This window comes from Anas acuta, chromosome 5 (genome assembly GCF_963932015.1).
Source record: "Anas acuta chromosome 5, bAnaAcu1.1, whole genome shotgun sequence".
NCBI lineage: Eukaryota > Metazoa > Chordata > Aves > Anseriformes > Anatidae > Anas > Anas acuta.
The window spans coordinates 59,289,480-59,307,550 of NC_088983.1; the positions used below are offsets into that span (position 1 = coordinate 59,289,480).

Sequence of the window (18,071 nt, forward strand, 5' to 3'; positions counted from 1 at the left end):
TTGCACAATTTAGTCATCACACACATTCCTGACACTGTCAAAGTTATTAATGATTAACCACAGAAAAAAATAGTGAAGAACATTAAATGCTAATGGGAACTGGTGTCCATTTCCCCATGGATAACTTAAATACCTAGAAATCCCTTAGCAAACCTTACATCAGCACTAAGTAGTTTACTTCATATTCGTGTTTCAGTTTGCATTAAGTTTCCCTGCAGGAATACCTGCCCAGCACTCAAAGCTAGGCTCCGGACATTGTTTGTCGGGACATAGGAACATGAAAGTAACCAAAATCAGGTCCTGAGCTGGAAAGTAAGTCACAGAAACAAAGTGTATGTAAACTATTTCAGTGTCATTATGACATCTTGCCCTCTAACATGGCTAGCTACACAACTGGCTCGAACACTCCACTTCACTGTCAGGTCTGCCAATGGTTTTCAAACACACATTTTCACCAGCACTGTAATTCTTCCTACTTTTTTTTATTAGCTCAGAAATTTAAAAGAGTACAGCAGCCGAGGAGACTGTTTTTTTTTCACAGGAGAAGGATTGGTTTTAATTAACAACTTTGTAATTAATACATACAGTTAATAGCACTAGAGAAATGATTTGCCAGTTGGGCAGCCTCAGCCCACAGTAAAATGTGATGTTTGAAGTAAAGTCAGTTCTATAGGCACACAGGACAGTACAAACACAGCCACTGTTCTCAAGTGGTATAACCACACTCCTGGCAACAAAATTCGCCATTTCTTCAGAAAGTGTTTACCAATGTTTGGAAGGGAAAAAAAAAAAAAAAAAAAAAGAGAAAAATGAATACTTGTATGTTAAGTGCTAGTTTGTTCAGCCAGAGGATTTTTAGCCTTAACATACAATTCCTCTGATCAACTTAGATTGATACTAGATTTTTTTTTGTTACCTGGAACCTTCACAAGCCAAAAACCACACCAATACACTGCTCTGTTCAGTCTTGAAAAATGATTTGTTTTGGTCCTCATCAAAGTCTGCTACTGAAGTAAACTTTGTGGTTTTCTGCTATAAACAAAGGATGGCATAAAGGATACAGGGCAGTTAAGAAAGCTTGGCTCTTTACTATTACCTATGTAAAAGGTCAGAGGTGGCACATAGAGAAGAATAAAAAGATAAACCAAAATATGAAATAAATTTTCTGTGTTGCAGGAACAATTGTTATCTTTGAACAGATTTATTACTCTGTATGTACACATACACATTAGAGTGGAAAATGTTCCTACTATGCAATCCTCTCTCCAATGCCTAAAAAAAACAAGTCATAAGGTCAACAGCTGTGACACAGATCAAATTCAAGGAGGCTCACCGCAGGTGGTCATTTTTCCCTGTGTTAAACACTACAATACACAAGAAATAGTCTAGTAAATAAAGATGCTTAGAGACAAAAAACTCCCTAGACTGCATCTGTCTAGTTGCTGCTTGTTACCACACTGTTATTAGTAAAAACCACCTGTCACACCGGATCTATCTTTTAGAGGGAACACGGCACTTCTTTTACAGCTGCTACAGTGTTTCTGACCTACAGTTATCAGACTCTTAGCACCTTCCCATGCTCATTCTCCTTGCATTGCAGCATTAGTATCTCCATGGGAATAACGACTACGTGACATATATTATAAATGAGCTCTTAGACGTAGCAGCCTAAGTTTTATAGAGATAACCTATTCTACAAGGCTTTTATTTAAAATATTTGCACAGAAACAAAGAGAAGGCTGGATAAAAGGTACAGAAACTCTATAAACTGTCAGGAGTACGAGACAAAGGGAACACCTTGTAATGCTTTGATTTCTAATTAGAATGCAGGAAGCTTGAGGCAAAGAGCATACTTGGGCTGGTCAGTTAAGAAAGCTGTTATTGTTCTTCCACTATAAGACCCCCTTGCTTTAGCACGAGACAGAAAGTCATTACAAATTGGTTAATACCTCAGGTAGTTATCCTTTGGCAAACAAAAAGTTATTTATATCAAATTACAGGCAACAGATACAACTATAGTAATTTTATCTTCTGGTTACCAAGGAGACAAGTGACCTGCATATGCTTCTCCTAACGCACGTATCAAAGTCCTAACATGGTAAGTAAAGCCACAAAGACCAGAAGAAAGCGCATTGCTACAGAGGTGGTCAGCTCCTCAAACCAGAGGTCAGCCAGAAGCATAAGAACTCAGACAGTTTGTTTGCCAACACAGCTTCTCTGCTGGTGTCAGGTCACAGACTTTTAACAGAGCATTCACTGCAATTAGATATCACCAGTCCTTGTTTTAGACAAGGAAAAACATAAACAGAGTCTACCTCAACATGAAAGCACAAAACACATACTATACCTAACAAACAGTCAGGGCACCAACCTAACTTTAGCACACACGGGGCAAAAGCTCCCCATCATCCGAAACACATCTTCTTGCACTCCATCAGCAGTTCTTTGAAGCAAGTGGTTACGTTCTACCACCAATTCCCTTATTTTCCAGAATCTCAGGAGGATTCTGCTTTCTTCCCCAGCCAAGCTCAAGAAACACATTGGAGCCCCAAGTAATCTACAAAACCAGATTTGTGTTTTGTTTTTTCTTCAAAGCATGCAGTAGAAGAGATTCTCTGTCTCCCCCCACTCCCCAGTCAAGCATTGCTCACCTACTTACAACACAGTACTAAAACCAAAACTAGCTTTTTCAGTTACAGTTTACTATCCCCCTCCCAGGCATATATACACATTTTGATTTCCTTAGGCCCCTTACCCTCATTTTTCTGCTTTCTTCCATATATTCATTTCAGATAGAAATCTTCAGTAATACAGAGAAGGAAGATGTGAGCTGCAGGGCTCCAGCATGCTGTTGTGAGCAATCAGCACACATAGGGCAAGCCTGGGCTAAGCTAGGACTAATTATAGCCTGTCTTAATCTGTCTCAGCTGATGGTAATAAAGGAAAATTAAGAGATCACCAAAATGCACCAAAGCCTTGGATACTAGTTCTACTTTGTCAAGGCTGTAGCAGATGAACAGGCTCTGTGTGGTGTTTCCACTATTTACTTTGAAGCCCTATTTTTCTGAAGGTATCCCTACTCCCTGTGTCATAGGACAGGGATGTTAGCTCTAAGAGATGCACAACTGTTAACGGGAAGTCCCTGCAACCTAAATATGTATCTTGACACAGACTAAGCAACAAGTGCATGAACTGTGCTGAAAAAAAAACTTTTGTTTTAGGAGACCATTATTTTGGACCCAACTAATAAAGCATGTTAGACTACAGATGCGTGAAGCTATTTAGAATGAGCTCATGAAAGAGAAAGCCCAAGGTCCTGAGGAAAGTTAAGTGAGAGAAGCTGGGCAGCAACAAGAGAGCTAAAGGTCACACTCAGATACATTAAACAAGGTGCAATCCTAAACAGCACAGGAGAAAAATATTAACACATTATGCCAGAAATGGGGTTTGCAGCATGCAATAGATTAGCAAAGAGATGCACACAGCAATAAGAAAGAGAAGAACAAGACCTAGAAAAATGCAAGTCTAGGACCTTTCCAGCAAGGCAAACAACAAAGGCATTCAATACGTGTCTCGCTTAGTGTTAAGGTTTGCTTGAAAAAGACAGCTAAGACACCAGATGCTAAGCACAACTGGAAATAAGAGAGGACAGAATAAGGAAGAATGTTTTATTTTGTTTGGTTTTATTTTTTAATAGAAAAACCCTACATAATCTTAGAGATACTTTACTGAAAAAAATATTTAGTTATTCTACTCCCCTTGATCTGAGAGCTGACAAAACATACATTAGAGGAAATAACAGAAGAGAGAAAATGAAGCGGCCTAGAGATCCCTTAAGAGTTCCTCTACCTCCATTAGCAAGTGGGGCCTTGATCTCACTACGAAGTCAGCAGCAGAACTGCCACTCAAGTTCTTTTACTAGCTGTTTGTTTGGATCATATATTTTCTACTACTCATGACATGTTTCATGGACAGAAAGCTGCAATATGACTTTTTTCCATGACAGAATTCTGCATGTTTTTGCCCTTTCATTGACATGTATTCTGCTGTATCCTATTCCATCTTCATTAATTTGACCAGTCAAGCATTCACCATGCTCTTATTTTGTTAGCAATCTTCACATTTCCAACTGCTTTGCATTAAGGATAGCCTTTTGCTTTGTATAGGACAGACATACAGTCTCTATTCACAGCAATAATTTTCCAGATACAAAGTTAACACTTTTGCATTTTTCTATTCTCAAGACTCTGAAAAATTTACATCCCTTATTCATATAGCATCCCCCTGGCACTGGGAGCTCTCTCATTCCACAGATAAAAAGGAAAAAAAAGCAAATCAGAAATCGGATGCTGAGTGTTTACAACCCCATACTCACTCTTATCTCTCCCTAGCAGCACAGCCTCACCTCATTACATGATTCCTAACACAGCTGCATGATGTAACCTGACACAGGTGTGTTGCATCATTACAGAAACATGATGAGGAGGAATACACGATTCTTGTACTGATATCTCTGTGACAGAACATTTCCCAGAATTCCTGTGTTGATAAGCATTTGATGTTACAGAAGGCTACATAAATAGGCAGCTATACCAAACTAGATAAAAAGTGATGTGACATATACTGACAAACACATTTTTGGGTACAAGTCTTATAGCACAGTCAGCAGAAAGCCCAAGGCAAAATGGTGTTTTATTAAGGTAAATCACAAAGCTTGGAGCAAGGCTAAGCAAGGTTGTCAATCCTTTTGATCCCATAAGAAATAAGAAATCATTGTCTTCAGCCACTGGTCTGGTGGCCCTTTAAAGCAGCAGGATGCTGGCAGGGCCTTAGCACTTAGCACATTTATGGCAGTGCAGGAAACTTAGCTATTGCCAGTCAGCTTTTATGCTTCTCATCAGTCCCAGGATAAAAATGTTAAAAGTTGACAATAACCACGTGCATGCAGTTAGCCTGCTGTATGCACACTTGCTATAGACCATTTATTGAATTCTCTTCGTAAAATTAATCTAATAGTAAGTAATTTAAGTGCACTGAAGTCTCATTCAGGTTGAAATTTCAAGATCCTAAAAGTGATTTCAGAACATAAGTTGTATTAACAAACTGTGTTTATAGATGAATTCTGGTCTGGAGTTTCTGCTCCCAAACTACTCTGAGAACATTAACCTTCCAGCTAAGTTCTACTGCCTACAGCTAGGATGTTGCAATTAATTCACAGCAAGTGAATTGGTAAAATCAGCAATCTTAATTTTTCCAAGACATGATGTATTTTATAAATACACTTTAATGTGTTAAATATTTCACAAAGTGTTAAATATATTACAAATTCTAACATTCAAATGGTTGAAGAAATGTACTTGAGCAGCTGCCTTGAAACATCCCTTCCTGAGAAGTATTTTTGAATGCATCAATGAAAATGTGCTTTGACTGAATTCAATCTATATGAAAAATCATGCTATGGACACAGCTTTTATAACAAGCTCACCATGTGTCCACCAAGGAAGGCTGTACTCTATATACATATGTTGGTTCATCTGGATGAAGGCCAGGTTTTTTAAGAGATCATCTGCCATGTAGAGATCATAGCAGTTTGACATATTTTTCAAGAGAGCACAGCACACAAAGTACTCCCTCCTAAAGAGAGAAGCTTCTTGGAAAAATCTAGCCTTAAGGGGGGAGCAGAGGGAGGCAGGAAGGAAAGGGCTTCAGACTTTTTCCTTATGCTCTGAAAATGTCATGTAGTTGCACATGGATAGGCTGCAGAAAAATATTTGGGTTCTTTTAGTCATATTAGTATCATATGATGGCTTTCTGTAAAATCTGTCTCTAAGAGTAAAAATGTATATACTGAGTTGTTCATGTAAATACATTATTTCTGCATGATTTCAAATTAAAAGTTTAGTTATGACTTGTACTACTTACAAACTCAATTATCAAAGTAAATATAATGTAGAGAGTAACAGTTACATATTGTTAGATAATCAATGAGTGTCTGAGTTCCGGAAAACATCATACTAAATGAAGTACTAAATATGCCTCAAGATTAGGGTGAGGCTAAGATAAACTGGACTAATTAGTACTACGGTTATAGATCAGTACAGGAGGGGTTGTAAACCTAGAATTATTACTGGGTTACTCCTTTATTTTGAATAAAAGTTACTCAGATGGCTATCTAAAGAATCAGGTTGGTATCACTGGCCTTTGTTTAATACTTGGATTAGGGTTCAGACCACACAGTGGACAAGGATCAGGACAGCGAGGACTAAAGTGCTATAATGATGATTGATGCTACCAATGATAAACAAGGTGGGGGGAAAAAGTTATATTTGTGTAGGATTTTAGAACATGTTTAATCCAGACTTATTGTTGCACTGGACATCTTCCAGAGAACAATATTCAAAATATAACTATAATTCCAGTTAAAACCTGAATAAAAGATATAGCTTTCTTCCATACGATACATATAACAAGGCTAAAACAAAGATTGGTGAAAACACAGGTTTGTAATTTATCATTTAAATGGGAAGTGCGAGTCACACGGCCAAGGTTATATTCAGGAATCAAGGAAGAAAAATCTTTAGTGCAAGATCTTTAAAATAGCTTCTAACATGGGAAGAAGGGCAAGCTCTGCCTTAGGAGGGAGAAAACAACTCCATCCTCTCCTGAGATGGATTTGAGCCATTTTTTCCCTTCAGGCAGAGGATGACAGAATTGCCTGAAACCTCAGGATGCTTCAAACTCGTGGAGAGGATTGATGAATGCATTTGTTCAGGTAGAGACTGAAGAGTAAGTTAAATTTAGTTCAGCTAAAAATCAGGTTAATGGTTACAGTTATGTCCCTCATGATTTAGTAAAGTTAACAGTAAGACAACATACTATAAAGATGCAGCTGTTCTCTGCAAATGCATTATAGATCTTTTCATGTGCTTCCTAATGAGAAAAAACAATCCCAGAATTTATAGCACGTTACATCTCAGCAAGAAAATTTCTATTATAATTAGTGGGAAAAAAATGGGAGTTAAGGAATCTCCTTAAAAAGTGTACATTGAGAGGTCTTTCAAAATCCATTAGATTTACACATACTGAAGGAGATAGATTACAATTCCCATTCTGAAGTTTCACTCTTTTATCTGACACCATACGGGAATACTACAGCATTACAATGCTTTAGCCTTTTCTCTTGACGCTTACAGTTCTGATGATTACCTATCTACCTTCTCCTGCCTCAAGCCTCTAAATACCAGTGTTCACGTTAGTTTACAATCCAGTCTACTGGAGTCTAGTTTTTCATAACTGCGGCCTTCTTTCATACTTGCTTTTAGACCTACAATACTTCCTCTATATTGCTTTCTGTTGCCCTGCACACTCTCTGTTCTTACTGATTTTATTCAGAGTTGATGCTCAGCACCTTTCAGAACGTAATCTTAGTTTAGGGAGGCAGTCTCCAGTACTTAGGGCTTGTCTGGTTGTTACTGTGTCTCCAAGGATTCCTAGGCTGAGGTGAGCATACTTCCTTCAGTGTTAGGCCTCATGCCTAATCATGTTTTGATTATGTTTATCACAGTTTTGCACACAGAGTGCTCAAAATGTTAATGATGTGGCACCACTGCCTCTTCCCTTCAGTAACTTTAACCAGCAGCTAGGATGGATGTAGCTGTGGCAGTAATTGAACTGTCAGCCCCTTCAACCCATGCTACAGAACATCTGCTGAACCAGACAATGACAGGAATTATCAGCATCTTCAGCACCTCCCTAAGGAAGGTTTGGCTAGAAGGTTCCCTTGATAGCAGACACAAAACAACAACAACAAGCAAACTCCCTCACACCCTGAAACAATCAGAGGGAGATTTTAACATAAGAGTATAAGTTTTATAGTTTATTATACTTAAAGTTGTCTCAGCTGTGCCCAAAGGAGAACTCTTTTACCCCAGGTACCCCGGCCTCTTTAGTTCAGGTCATCCTAAGTTTAGGAACCTCTCCCACTTTTGCAAATACAACCTTTTTAAAACAGCTCAAGTACTCTTTCTCCTATCCTCTATTCAGTAACCCTGGTTAAGCTCCTTTAAATAGCTCTGTGGGATATTAGAGATGGATTTCAAAGAATAAATTCCAGTGTTAAGGAAAGGGCTGTGCAGACTTGAGATGGAGACGCACATTTTCAGGAACAAGAACTATGTTGCTTACCCTTGCTATTAATCATTCTTTCAGGTATGCAGCCTCATTTGGCTGGGAAAAGAGAAGTCTGTGTACGCTGTTCAAAGAAATTGCAATGTATTGGCACTGTCATGCTCACAGCACAACTGTAAGTAAACTATGACAGTCCATAGGAAAGCATAAAATGCATAAGTAAGCCTGGAAATCTTGTAAGATGTGATAAATGAAAAACACAGTACTATATCTAAATTCAGGTCTGTAAAAGTCAACCATTTTCTGAGTCTGTGCAAAAGTATTACAAATGATACAAAGAATGCTAGAAACAATAAAAAAGGAAGGAAAAGATACTTGAAAGTGATTTGTGTGCAGCCATGCAACATTATTAAAAAATTATTTTCCATTACATAAATGTTATCGTTCTTAAGGTCTTCAGTTCAAAACAAAGAAATACAAAGCTGCCAACTGCACAGTAACTGCACAGTATTTATCATGTTGCCTTTGATCTGCAAGATATACCAAAAAGCCAAAAATTCCACAAGGAAATTAAAGTTTAAGTTAACGTGGAAAACATAGAGGAACAGTAATGTATGATTTATACTGGATCAAGTTCTCATTAGTGTTTGCTGAAGAAAAACAAGGTGTACTGGAAAAAGCCTACCTGTTATGTTTTACTTCTTCCCAGGACAAAAATAATGAAGGTGTTATCCTGTGCATTTATGGAATTACAAAGAACTATAATTCCATGTAACATTTTAGAATATTTAATCCCTTTACATAGGCAGAGGGATTCATAGGCAGAGAAAGCAGGCAGCAGAGCGAATGCTGTAATCTTTTCTTTAAAAACACAATTGGCACAGAGATTGTCCATTTTACTCAGGAGGATGCAATTACATTTCAGCTTTCATGTAAAGCTGGCTTCATAAAATTGAAAAGCCTGTGCATGAACAAAAACATAACAGCAGGGAAAAAACAAAACTATAGTTGGCTATGGATCATTTCTCCTTCCCCACATGGTTTGAGGGAAAAATAGCTGGTTGCACTGAGTGAAGCCAATCTGCAGTAAGCAAGTTTGCATCAGCCCTGCTGACCTAATGGTAACAGGGAGCCCAGGACTGAAGAATTTAGACTCCTGAAGAAAGCATGTAATCAACCCGTCATGTATTTAAGTAAAGATTTCATGAGGTACATGGGTTAAAAAATAAAAATAAAAAATGAGAGAGAGAGAGAGAAGAATGGAAAGTTATCTAAAGTCTCAAGGGAGGAAGAAGTACCTTGCTGGTCAACCAAAATCCAGCAGTTGGGACTAGAATAGAGAAGCCCCACTCACTCCTTAGTCTGCCAAACCCTTTGAGAGACTGCAACTCAGATTTCCTGGATTATTTTAACTGAACCATTTTCTGTAGGGCAATGCCAATCTGTTTGATTGGTTTAGGATGGTTAAGAACAAACCTCAGGGCTCAGGGGAGAAGGGGGGTGGGATGGGATACAAAGACAGAAGGGCAGAAAGACAGAGGAAAGATCTTCTTTCCTTCCTCTCAGCTTCATATAATAAAATTAGCAATGTTTGGTTAAATGAAGAGACTCTCTCTCTCTCTCTTTTATTTTTATTTTTTTTTAATCAGCAAAAACAACAGCAGCAACAAAAACACCTCTGAAAAATCTTGTCTTCTGCCCTCACTGGAGCAGAAGATATTTTTAAATTCTTCAAAATTAAAAAAAAAATAAATGGGAAGACATTTTTCTTCCAACTCTAACTGTACTATAATTAACAAAAGAAAAGTTTGGATTCAGATACAAACCATAAATACAACTTCAAGATCAGAAACTGTCATCTTAAGAAGTTCCACTTACTACGTTAGGCTGCAGTAAGTTAATTAACTTTTACTAAGCAATGCTAGTTCCTAAAGCGAGGAGCAGAAAATAAAGCCAGATGACTCTATTTCTATATTCAAGCAAAAAAAGCTTATGTTGTGAGACATAACTGAGTGGAAATCCCGACCTGTTAAATATTGACCTGTTAAACATCTTTACTGTATAGTTTCAGATACTTTGAACAAATGTTATAGAACTCAAATGACAGATTAATGTCTAATTGGAAAAAACATGCTGCTCACATTTTATTAGAATTTCTCTTTGTTTTTTGAATATCATGTTGTTGGACAAAAGAAAAAGTTAAACAATTATATTGGTGAATAACTTAAAAATTGAATAATAAATAATTAATGCTACAGAAATTTTATTTTATTATTGATAGCAAATAGACAGATTGTATGTCTGCCAAGAGCAAAGTTATCACTAATAACCACTGTGTTAAATACAACTAGAAAAATTTGCTACCTCTGACTATTTAGTAAGAACTACCAATAGAAATATCAATCATGTCACACATTCCTTAGTTTGCTCACATTTTCAGTATTAATAAAGTATTTATCAAGGTGTCTATTATTGTGTTGCTAGTGGGACTCCAAGAAACTCATTTATGCATGGGGCTTCAGTCATAAGTTTGTTATGCCTGTGCCAAAGAAACAGCTTACCTTTATTTCCATCAAACATATCTCGTACTGCAGCACAGCTCATTTATTTACACAGTATTTCAACTGTAATAGAAAAATAAGTTGTTTTTTAGTCTGTTGTGAAGAGATGTTCAAGCTATCTACAAAAGTCTATCTTACACAAATTTATACCAAACACTAGCTCCTGTGATTTGCACAGAAGAGAAGGCCATCAGCCTCTGCATTTAGGTATTGCAAGTCACACTGTTGCCAAAACATCATGTGGGTTTCCTTAATCTCTTTTCTTTTTGAGTGAATTAAGTAAAAGAGAAGAGGAAATTGAACAATGTTATTTCTATCGTTTGTTACTCAAACAAGCAGTCCAGGAGCATTACTGTAGGCAGTCCTGTTTCAGAGATATACTTGTTAAGTGTCTAACTTAGGGACATGGACTGTCCCATTTAATTAAACATGGAAGTATTCTGGTGCTTGAAGCAATGTACATGCATGTGCTTAAACTGATTTGAATTCACGCTTGTGGAAAAAGGGATTACACATTCAAACTCTGCCTTGAGGCTAGGACAGCAATGGACACCACAGCACAGGCTCCAAAGCAATTACAGGAAGAGTCACACCAAAGAAACTTCCACAAAGAAGAAAAATGGAAAAAATGAGGTAAAACCTTTCCTAAAAAACAGCATAAGGTCACATCAAAAGCGGAAGAAGGCTTTAAGGCCTTACAGTTCCACACACACTCACCTTACAGGCCGCACACCTTTTGAAAGCATTTGCTGAACACACAGGAGAAAGTTTCACAAAATCCCATCCCCTGCTTGAGACATTGGCAATTTAGTAACCTGAAGTAACAAATGCCAGGAGAGCAGTATTATGGTCCCTTTTGTCAGGATCCTGACTGGGAGAAGGCTGCATGTTCAGCAGCGGTGACCCGCGGGGCTCCAGGCCGGCGCTGCGCTGCTGAGGCGCCTCAGCCGCAGGGCAGGCTCCGGCTCTACCACCCATGGGGCCTCTGCTACCCAGGAGTGCAGCAAGAAGTCATTGTGTGAGCATCTTTTAGGAACAGTTTTTCTTGTAAAGAGATCATATATTAGATCATACTCTTTACCAGAACCCAAATCAGTCTAAACCTGCTCATGAATATATTAGCTAGAGACCATGGATGCAAAACAGAATGGGCCAAATGAAGCAATTTGGACTTTTCAGATTTTTGGATTATCTAGTTACATGTTATGGAGCACAACCAGAACTGAAGGTAGATCCAAAAGGAATAATTTTTTTCATCAGTCCACAAGGGTACTTGTGCATCAGGGCAAGAATATCCAAGTTCCAGTTATGGAGTTGCATGGTCAACGTAAGAACCAAGAGCCTTTGGGCCACACACAGAAATATATTTTCTGTTCTTTGTGTAAGAGTAGCCATTCTCCAGCTCAGCTGTCCAGCTGAAGGCCTCAAATGCAACATCAAGAGCTACTATCTTAGCTTTCTCTTACAAATTTAGCAAGCTATAAACCATAAACCCACAAAATGTTTTTATTCCTTCTTTCAGTTAGGAAATAGTAATAAGTAGCTGTAAGCTGCTGAGTGGAAATACATTAGTAGAGCTTTCCTCCAGTCCACATTATGATTGAGCTCTTTTATACCTACTCACATGAACTGTGCCACTGAGACAATCAATGAGTTATTATATAAAGGTCCTTCTAGACAGTAAGATACCAATTTTGAAAATCATTTTTGTCCCAGGTGATTCTGCTTTTTGAACTAGAAAAAAATGTTTTATTTAGACATAATAACATTTACTTTATTCAGTGGCTTTAAAGTTTGCTGAGCCTTCTTCAGGTTTTACATACAGTCCTGAATATTAGCTGGACTCCTATAATAACTTTTTTTTTTTGGCAAGCTATTTTCAGTGATCTTTATTACATGTAATTTCTCATGTACTTTTCATTCATTTACAAATACACAAATGCTATAAATAACAAAGATGTTGTCGTTGTTTGTTGACTGGAGATTCATAAAATATAGCACCAGCTCATACCTTGTTATCACCAGGCTCCTGTGAGCATGTTAACAGAAAAAACAAACTTCAGGGGTAAACCTTAAAGGAGTAACACATCTCATTTTCAGGGGATTCTTTTCCAAAATCAACTTTTCATCTTCCTTAAGGACTTAGGTGCTTCAGCACATGAGAGGAGAATATTAGGCACAATGCCTCAGAAACAGGAAGTACAATGGTTGTCCAGGTTAATGTAGGAACACTCTTCAGCGTATTCCCTTTTCTAAGTAATAGTCTACCAAGTAACATAGAAATCAGCAAAAGAACCATCACTTTTGCAATTTTGTTCTCTGTTCAGGAATAACTCGCAGAGCAAGACAGTGTTATGCTTCTTGCAGCTCATGATTAGGGTCATAGAATCATGGAATATGTCGAGTTGGAAAGGACCCACAAGGATCATCGAGTTCAGCTCCTGGCTCCACACAGGGCTACCAGTACATAAAATCTTTATGTCTGAGATCTATAAAACTCTTTATCAGTTGTCCAAATGGTTCTTGAACTCTAGTAGGCTTGGCAACTCTTTGTTCTCAAGGGAGTTAACAGCTCCTCCTCCTAATTCAGTATCAGCTACAAACTTATTTAGCATGCATTCGAGTCCTGCATCCAGATCATATTTAAAAATATGGAAGAGAACTGGCCCTAAAATGGAGCCCAGTAGAACCCCAGTAGTGACTGCCCACCAGTCTGATGTAAACACATTTACTAAAACCCTTTGAGCCCAGCCCATCAGCAAACTGTTTACCCATGAACTTGCTTTTCTGTAATCCCTGCCCAGAGCATCTCAGCTGTGTCATTGACAAACCCAAGCTCCATATAACCCATCTACTCTAGAATTGAATCTAGTATCAGATTGAGAATCTAATCTAGAATCACCTAGAAGTAAACCTAGAGTGAGTGAACCATTTTTAAACCAACCAACCAACAAACAAACAAAAAAGCCACCCTCAACTCCTTAGATTACCAGCACTACATTTATAAAAAAGATTAGGAGTACAAAGGAACAAAAGCATATGAAAGTGTGAGGCAGGCACAGAGCTTGAATTTGATTTAAAAATTATATTTCTTATGCTAAAATTATATTACGTTCTGTTTTCAGTAATGCATAATAGATATCCAGGGACAGTTTCATTTGTGCTGTAACTCTATTAGTTTCAAAAGCTTGCAACAGAGATGTATCTGGCCCTTCATATTGAGTACCAAAACACAATAAAAATCTGTTTCATATTTTTAAATAAAATGGATAAATAAAATGAATTCCATGAAAGAAATTTGCATTTATATAGCTCTTCTCGTTGACAAAGGATCTCAAAGTGATCTGCTGATAGCCACATAAATTCCTAATTAAGAATTCTTTTTCAGATTATTTCTGCTGAAACGTGTCTTCTGAATCACCAGAACTTCAGGCTACTGCATGTTAACTGTGTCATATCCCAGTCTACACCCTTACAAATCAGGAACTGGATTGGACCCTCTTCAGTGCTGGTTGAAGACTTACTCAGAAGAGTAATCCTGCTGCATTCAATGAACCTACTCACATAGTAGGTGAGTAGTGTATTAAAATATGGTAGAGCTTATACCTGTACATCTGAGGCCATCCATGCGAGCTTCTTTATAATTCTTACCTTTAAATTTAGAAAAACACAGTGTGTAATCCTACCAGAAAAATATTAGCTCATTTTGCATCTGCAGCCTAACATGTTCTCATGTTCTGTAAACAGCATCTCCTTTTTTTTTTTTTTATTTTTTTTATTTTTTTTATTTTCTGAGCCAGAACCAGCATCATCTGTCTGGTGGCTATATGAAAAGCTTATCTAGTTCATTTTGTGTTCATCTAAAGTTGATCTGCTTAATTATTTCTTCCATTAAACAGCCCACTGCTGCTGCTTTCTGGTTGGAAAAAGTGTCAGTGTTACAGGAGAGAGCTTTTGTGCTCAGAGACGCTGGGATTAGAAGAACAATTGTTTTGCTGTTGGAGATTTGTGTTTGGAGGCAGATTGTTTCTGAGCATGAAGGAACGTTTTTATGCCGACACATAAATGACACATGTCATGCACTACCGTCAGGCTCTGGACTGGCAACAGGTAGTCCAATGGATCAAAACTGTTGGTTTTGGATAAATAAGACATCTAGCATTATTAGAAAACAGAAGGCAGCATGTGGCAAGACATGTCAATTTAATGACATCATTTGTAGTAAAGCTGACCTCTTGGAGGTACGCTGTGCAGCAGTCCCTGGAAATAGACTGTTTGGGTGGGCAAGAAAATAATTTGATGCCTTCTTTTTTCAAGTCACTGTGTCAACTTGGATGAGAGCATAATAAAATGGAGAACAACGGCAAAGAAGGTCTTTGGGATCTCTGGTTCTTTGGTGTACCAAGAAGCACAAGGAATCAAAATTAATGAACTCTTCAGAAGTATGACAAACTTGTTGTATGTAGTTGCGCAGACCTTCTCTTCTCCTAGTATGTCACCTTGGTTTCTCCCTCTGATGCTATACTCTCTGTTGATCTACATGTAGAGATATTTCCTAACTTCAGTAAGTTTGTCTAACATTTCTCTGTTTTGCAATTACAACTATTTGAACTATTTTCAAAGTTAAAATGCTTGAAAACTTGCTACAGCCAATGCAGTTTCTGTTTGCGGCCATCACCTGCCCAACTTTTCTCAAAGCTTTGCTAGATGTTTTTTCAAAGATTCCTTAGCACTGCCTCATGGCTGGCTTTGGATCACAGCCACAGCTCTATTTCTTTGAATGGCTTCACTGAGTAGCCAGTGGGATTCAGCTTCTGCTGTCATTCTGAAGTTATCTGAGCTACACAGACAAGAAAACGTGCTGAAACCTGGTTTATTATGTGACTCTTACAGAGTTTTGACTTGGTTCAACACTTTGACACACGGGAAATGTTAAGGAGTAAGCTGAGTACTCTATCCTTTCATTTATCTGATGCTGTTATTTCGGAACTCAGATTAGCCCAAATTGGATCGTGTCTCCTACTGTGAGTCATTTGCTTTGAAAAGGTCTCTCTGAGCTGAAAACCCAGTGACAAGTCTAGATTTTGGGTCATGTGTTCCTTTTGGATAAATGGGCTTCTGCTTCCCACAGGAATCAGTAGTAGTAGGAATTAATAAATGCCTCACATCTCAGTTTTGAAGTCTCTAATTTCAAAAATCATAGAAAATCTGAACACAAACTACAGGTCGTGTTTCTTTGGAAATTTGGAGGGAGAAGTGGTTAAAAAATTCCAAAGACAATCTTCTGCAGAGATTTAAAGCACAGAAAAAGGAACAGTACAAACCAAAGTCACTCCACTGGTGCCTTCACTTTCCAGGTGACTGTAAAATGGAAATGTTGAGCGTGGCACACTTAACGCTGAACAAAGCCAGGCTTCGCTTGGAATGACTGTGATTTTGCTCTAACAGATTCTTTCTTTCCACTTGTGATTAAAGAGAGGTAACTCTTCATAGAAGAGTCAGACTCCTCCTTCCCTGACACTGCCCATGCCTCCACCTGTTACTCTCAAGTAAGGGAGCTGCTAAAGCTGCTGCTGAAGTTCCCTCCTAAAGTAAAAAAGGGTTTGTGTGGTGGGTGCACAGCACATTCCACCCAAAGATGTGTGATGCTGAGGAAGAAGACTATAAATCCCCTTAAAACAAGGACAGTATCAAATTGCAAAAAAGGAATTCCAAACAACAACAAAAGCCAGATTGAATCCATTTGGTCTGTAATTCGGCATGCTACCAGACCAGAAAGGTATAAAACTTGGCCAAACACTTGATGAGTTCTGCTTACAGCGTAGGCATAATAAAAATCCTGATGCAAGTTGCCTACTTTCTTCCAGAAAGGCATTTGTTTCATGAACACCTGTGCTTCAAAGATGATTTCATTGCCAGGCAACCCTTGTGTTTATGCTAGAGCACTGGGGAAAAGCTTTATTCCAAGGTAAGAAAGAAGAATGTGTCAACTGAGGGTGACAGAATTGTTGTAGGTCAAAGCGTTAAACTTCCTTTGATTCCATGTCTAGTGGGCTTGGGGATTTTTTTCTAACTTCTGAGTACACTGCGCTGTGTGAGGGCAGCTCTGCACTAAACAGAACAAATATATACACCTATGGTCAGTACAAGCTGTAACTTTCAACCTCAGGTTAACAGGAGTGTCCCACTGCATCATGCAATGCCCTTCTAGGACCACAGTTCATTAGGACAGCACACACTGGTGTTCTCAAGTGTACCGCCTGCCCTGAATGGGCAAAATTTGCAGCTGAGATAAGAATAAGCTCATCACAAGTAGGGATGACAGCAAGAATAGAAAAATGCATTCAATGGCAACAAAATGGCAGATATAATCTAGTTTTCACAATTATTCATTGGAATGAGAATTGCATTTGCTTTTAAACACAGCAGATTCCATTTGCTATAATTATCTCTAGAAAAAGACTCGGAGTTTTCTTGGACAGTGCACTAGGTACCTGTTCAGAGCTTTTGAGAATAGATGTCTTTGTTTACTAGCAGTGACATCCAAGCAATTTCATGGTCTTTCCTCCATTAGATTCTGAAAAATTTCCTACCACCACCACCTGCATTACAAATATATCAGCACCTTCAAATTGCTGCCATTTCAAAAATGAAGCAATATATTTTAATTAGAGGAGAAAGATAAAGAAGTTACCACTTCATCAGCAGGCCGTCCAGAGTTCACTCTGCGGCAAGCTAGAATTCCGGGCTAGTGCTGGGCTTATGGTCCCACAGGAAAAGAACCACACTTCAGTAAATGCATTAATATCACTCTCAGTCGATAGGTTCGACTGTCCTGGATGCAGTACAAGCTATAGAGCAGCACTGCTCTCTAGGTATGGCATGATCGCTGACTACTTGGACTGCACTTGGCAGATGTCTCCATCAGTGGTCTTTAACAGCCCCTCTGTCTTTCCTCCTCTTTATTACCTTCCACCAACGTTGACCAGTACTCGATCCGGTGTTACAGATGAAAGAGTTGCTATCCCCATAGAGCTTATGAATGTGAATAATTCACTAAGCCTTTTGAGAGTGGTTTTCCCCCAAAGGACATCTCTGGTAGCTCAAGGTTCTACCAAGTTCTGTAAACTACAGCCCTTCTTTGCTGAAGCAGCAAGAGCAGCAGTACTCCTACTGCCAGGTCCTTGGTTTCAGAGAAAGCTGTGATTCACAGCTCCTCTTCAGAATCCTCCCTTTCCCCTCTCTTCCTGCACGCTTGGAGAAGCAAGTCAGTCCCACTGGTATTCCCAACACTAAGTCAAGTATTTGTGCAGCATTTATTGGGGCTAGTAGGAAGTTTCCTCTTGCTTGGATGTGAAAACATATACTTATGAGTATCTCTGG

At 38.5% G+C, this 18,071-nt stretch overlaps 1 long non-coding RNA gene across 4 annotated transcripts in view; it reads right to left on the bottom strand.

Moving 5' to 3' along the window:
* Positions 1 to 18,071, bottom strand: part of LOC137857922 (uncharacterized) — a 236,476-nt gene that overhangs the window by 77,359 nt on the left and 141,046 nt on the right. Inside the window, exon 1 of one of the 4 annotated variants that reach the window (XR_011097378.1) lies at positions 2,756 to 2,887. The exons of the other annotated variants lie outside the window; for them this stretch is intronic. This is a non-coding gene — a long non-coding RNA (uncharacterized lncRNA). Of the gene's footprint in view, positions 1 to 2,755; positions 2,888 to 18,071 lie in introns of those variants that run through there. 4 annotated transcript variants of the gene reach the window in all.